We start from the raw sequence: 6,000 nt of genomic DNA, 5'->3' as shown, positions 1-6,000 counted from the left end.
TACTGTTCTCTCAAATTATCCCACCCTCGCCTTCTCCCATAGAGTCCAAAATCTGTTCTTTACATCTGTGTCTCTTTTGCTGTCTTGTATATAGAGTCATCATTACCATCTTTCTAAACTCCATATATATGTGTTAATATACTGTATTGGTGTTCTTATTTCTGACTTACTTCACTCTGTGGCTCCAGTTTCATCCACCTCATTAGAACTGATTCAAATGTATTCTTTTTAATAGCTGAGTAATATTCTATTGTGTATATGTACCACAGCTTTCTTATCCATTCATTTGCCAATGGACATCTAGGTTGCTTCCATGTCCTGGCTATTGTAAACAGTACTGCGATGAACATTGGGGTACATGTGTCTCTTTCAATTCTGGTTTCCTCGGTGTGTATGCCCAGCCGTGGGATTGCTGGGGTGTATGGCAGTTCTATTCCCAGTTTTTTAAGGAATCTCCATACTGTTCTCCATAGTGACTGTACTAGTTTGCATTCCCACCAGCAGTGTAAGAGGATTCCTATTTCTCCGCATCCTTTCCAGCATTTATTGTTTGTAGACTTTTGATAGCAGACATTCTGACCGGTGTGAGATGGTACCTCATTGTGGTTTTGATTTGCATTTCTCTGATAATGAGTGATGTTGAGCATCTTTTCATATGTTTGTTAGCCATCTGTATGTCTTCTTTGGAGAAATGTCTGTTTAATTCTTTGGCCCATTATTTGATTGGGTCATTTATGGAATTGGAAGCTCCATCTTTAAATGAACTTTCACAATTAACTTAATACAATAAAGAGAACATGGTAAATCAAAATTCGGTCCTTTTAGCTTCTACTGATAACACATGTCGTTTTCCCTCACATTTCATTGGAAAAAAACATGCTGCATGGTCACGCATATTTAAAATTAAGTTAGAAAGTAGTGTTCAACTATGTGTCTGGAATATTTATGAGCAGGTGTATTAAATACTATACCATTTTTACTATTTTTCAAAGCAGTTTTTGTCTATGTTTCCCTTGTCTTTTTGCCAGAAAAAAAGTTGAATTATTTTCAAAATTTCAACGACTCTTTGTCATACATTTGGGAATAATTTTTCACCAAAGAATTTGAAAGTTTTATAATTTGTATCAAAAAATGCTTCTCTGCTTCTCTCGCCATAAGTGTCTCATGCATTTTCTCATGCACTTAATCTCACAACCATGGGTTTACAGCTACTTTGAAAGATAATCCTTTATTCCCATCAGATTTTCTAATTAGTTATGGGTAACAAACCTGAAAGCCATTAATTCTCATATGTTTGGTTTATCCCTGTCAAACAATAAATTTGCTAATAAATTGTAAACTTGTCCTTTGCTTTTCCTGGAACTTGTTATAAGTATTCTTTTTCATACAATCATATTATTTGCAATAGTGATAATAAGTATACCTTTTCTAGTTCAAGCTATTAATATGTATGTTTTTCTTATTGCATCAATCACAAATTCTAAGCAAGATTCAATGTGTAATGGGAAGAAAAAAATATATTCAAATGTAACAGTCACTAGATAGATTTGTCCCCTATATGAAATAGACAGCAAAACTATTGTCATGAATGAAATACATGTATCTTCTGTTTCCTTCTTCTTGGCAACACTAGTTCAGGTAATATGAAAAGGTCTCTGCTTCTATCTGATAAATATTTTTTTTTTTTCAAAAAAGACATCCAGATGGCCAACAAGCACATGAAAAGATGCTCAGCATCACTAATCATTAAAGAAATGCAAATCAATACCACAATGAGATATCACATAACACATCTCAAAATGGTTGTCATCAAAATGACAACAAATAACAAATGCTGGCTAAGATGTGGAGAAAAGGAAAACTTCCTGCATTGTTGGTACAAATATAAATTTGTGCAGCCACTGCGGAAAATAGTATGAAGGTTTCTTAAGTAATTAAAAACGGACCTGCCATATGATTCTACTGCTGGGTATTTTTCCAAACAAAACAGAATCACTAATTCAACAAAGATATATTCACCCCTCTTTTCCTTGGCTGTTCACCATAGCCGAGATATGGAAACATTATTAGTGTTCATCAATAGATGAATGGATAAAGATGTGACATATATATGAAATATTACTCAGCCATAGAAAAGAATGCAAGCTTGCCATTTGTTACAAAAATGGATGGACCTAGGGGACATTATGCTGTGTAAGTTATATCAGATAGAAAAAGACAAATACTGTATGATTTTACCTATATGTGAAACCAAAAAAAAGAAATAAACAGAGAAATAATTTAAACAGAAACAGAGTTATAGATACAGAGAACAAACAGGTTGTAGCCAGGGGGAGGAGGTGGGAGAAAGAAAGAAATTTTGAGGGAGATTAAGAGAAACATATATCTAGGTATAAAATAAATGAGTCGTGGAGATGAAATGTACAGAGTGGGGAATATAGTGAATAATGATGTAATATCTTTGCATAGTAACAGGTGGTAACTAGAGTTTTTGTGGTGATAATTTTGTAGTGAATAGAAATATCAAATCAAGTTGATTTGATGTACAACCATATTGTACATCATGAAGTAACAGGGTGTTACTATGTTAATTATATTGGTCGCTGTTGTTCAGTTGCTCAGTTGCATCCAACTCTTTGCAACACCATGGGCTGCAACATGCCAGGCTTCCCTGTCCCTCACTATCTCATGGAGTTTGCTCAAATCCATGTCCATTGAATCGGTGATGCCATCCAACTATCTCATCCTCTGTCTTCCCCTTCTCCTTTCTCTTAAATCTTTCCAAGGATCAGGGTCTTTTCCAATGAGTCAGTTCTTCACATCAGGTGGCCAAAGTATTGGAGCTTCAGCTTCAGTATCAGTCCTTCCAATGAATATTCAGGGTTGATTTCCTTTGGGATTGACTGGTTTGATCTCCTTGCAGTCCAAGGGACTCTCAGGAGTAGTATCCATCACCACAGTTCGAAAGCATGAATTCTTTGGTTCTCAGCCTTCTTTATGGTCCAACTTCCACATTCATACATGACTATTGGGAAAACCATAGCTTTGACTATACAGAACTTTGTTGGCAAAGTGATGTCTCTACTTTTTAATACTGTCTGTATGGGTCATAACTTTTCCTCCAAGGAGCAGATGTCTTTTAATTTCATGGCTGCAGTCATCATCCCCAGTGATTTTGGAGGTCTAGAAAATAAAATCTGTCACTGTTTCCATTTCTTCCCCATCTAGTTGCCCTGAAGTGATGGGACCAGATGCCATGATCCTAGTTTTTTGAACGTTGAGTTTTAAGCCAGCTTTGTCACTCTCCTCTTTCACTTTCATCAAGAGGCTCCTTAGTTCCTCTTCACTTTCTGCCATTAGAGTGGTATCATCTCCATATCTGAGGTTATTGATATTTTTCCTGGCAATCTTGATTCCAGCTTGAGTTTCATCCAGCCCGGCATTTCACATGATGTACTCAGTATAGAAGTTACATAAACAGGGTGTCAACAACCCTGGCATACTCCTTTCACAGTTTTGAACCAGTCCATTATTCCATGTCTGGTTCTCTAACTGTTGCTTCTTGACCTGCATACAGGTTTCTCAGGAGGCAGGTAAGGTGTTCTGGTATTCTCAACTCTTGAAGAATTTTCCAGTTTGTTATGATCCACATAGCCAAAGGCTTTTATGTATTCAATGAAGCAGAAATAGATGTTTTTCTGGAATTTCCTTGCTTTTTCAACGATCCAATGGATGTTGGCAATTTGATCTCTGATTCCTCTGCCTTTTCTAAATCCAGCTTGTACATCTGGAAGTTCTCAGTTAATGTACTGCTGAAGCCTAACTTAAAGTATTTTGAGCATTACCTTGCTAACATGTGAAATGAGTGCAATTGTGTGGTAGTTATAAGGTAAATAAATACTAAGGTTATATGCATAGAATGAATAATATGATTAAATGCTGTATGTGACATATAAAAGTTGTTAAGAGTAAATCCTGAGTTCTCATCAGGTAGAAAAATTATCTTTAAATTTTATTTTACATCTTTATGGCTTGATGGATGTTCACGGAACTTACTGTGGTGGAAATCATTCCAAAATATGCATTGTAAAGTTTGACTGACTTACATTTGACTTATAGTCAAATCAGTATGTTTTATACCATAAACTTATGCAATGCTACACATCAATTAAACTGGAAGAAAAAATTATTTGTGCTTCTATTAGTAACAAATCAATGGGGATTGGTGTTACTGCTATGGTGTGTTGACTGAGTCACTATTAAAAGAAATGATAAATTTTGGTTACAGGCTAGTGAATATAACCTACCGGTATGCCTGACTCTACTGAATTCTGGGTTTTGGACCTTAGGTTGTGAACCCATGTTGTAGTAGATCAAATGAGAATGTTGAGGTTAGAAATGTAACATGCCTGCTGCTGCTACTGCTGCTAAGTCGCTTCAGTCGTGTCCGACTCTGTGCGACCGCATAGACGGCAGCCCACCAGGCTCCCCCGTCCCTGGGATTCTCCAGGCAAGAACACTGGAGTGGGTTGCCATTTCCTTCTCCAATGCATGGAAGTGAAAAGTGAAAGTGAGGTCGCTCAGTCGTGTCCAACTGTGCCTAGTACCTACTAAATGACATCACATCTGTTTCCTTTGAGAATATTTCAGGTTGGTATTTAAGATTTTAGAGAATTATTAAATGAAGGAACAACTCAAAGAGTCTAAAGTACGTTGCTTTCCCTGAAAAAAAAAATTCCTTTAAATTAACTATGTAACACTTGAACACAAGCATAACAATTCATTAATAAAAAGACCCTGATGCTGGGAAAGATTGAGGGCAGCAGGAGAAGAGGGCAACAGAGGATGAGATGGTTAGATAGCATCACCAACTCAGTGAACATAAACTGAGCAAACTCCAGGAGATAGGGAAGTACAGGAAGCCTGGGGCACTGCAGTCCATGGGGTCATACAGAGTTGGACACAACTTAGTGGCTAAACAACAACAATAATCATAAACAAGTTATTGGCAAGAAAGAAATAGCATTTCTACGAGCCGTTGTCTAGAAAACTTAGTACAATGTGTGATGTGTCATATAGGAATTTGCCTTTCTTCCTCACCTATCAGAAAAGAAAGATGTCTTGAAGAGATGGGACCCCTAATCAAATTTATTCTATAAGTTTTCAGAGCATAAAATGTGATCAGTTTCATTCTCAGTTACAATCTAAAAACACAGCTTAATTCAATTTTATTAAAAGTTTGCATCTTTAAAAATAATGCGAGAGGAGTTATTTCTTTTATAATGTATCAAAATCTCTGCCATATGGAGGTTAATATAACACTTTTGTGTGTATTTGTTGTTAATTATTGGAAACCAATTTGATTGAATCTATGTAGTGAGAGTGGTCTTTTTATTATTTTAAATGCACAGGATTAAATACTAAGAGAAGATAAAGTTATATTTTATTTTAAATTTCAATTACATGCTTTCTAACAGAAAATAAACTATGCTATATTTGGTGCTATAATTAGGAACTAAATTATTATCTTTTCTTGCTGATTTTGATGCAAGGCAAGACTTCTTGCCACAAAAAGAAAGTGATTCCACTAAAATTTACTAAAAGATTTTTCTTCTCATACTGCTTTTGGGTGCTCATTTTGCAAATTATCATTATTTATATACACAAAATAAATGCTTTTCTTTATCCGTATAGAAACATTGGTAAGGTATACATTTGCTGTTAGAAGGAACAGTAGTGATTATTATTTCACTGCTCAGTGAGTTAAGTTCTGCAATTTGAAATTCTTATTGCAAATATTACATAGATTAGGTATTAACATTAAATATAAATATCAAAACATGTTAAAAATATTATCTGTCTGCCTCTACTCTGGCTGTTTCCCAAAAAGTATAAGCCAAGGCCAACTAGCTAGTGGAAGCACCTTGTAAATCAAACTAAATATTATGAGAAGAAGGAAGGATAGATGCTAAACAAAACACAAAAAGTCTCCCACATCTC

This window comes from Cervus canadensis, chromosome 8, assembly GCF_019320065.1.
Source record: "Cervus canadensis isolate Bull #8, Minnesota chromosome 8, ASM1932006v1, whole genome shotgun sequence".
NCBI classification, from domain to species: Eukaryota; Metazoa; Chordata; class Mammalia; order Artiodactyla; family Cervidae; genus Cervus; species Cervus canadensis.
The sequence above is the reverse complement of the archived record's forward strand: the minus strand, read 5'-3'. Positions refer to the sequence as shown.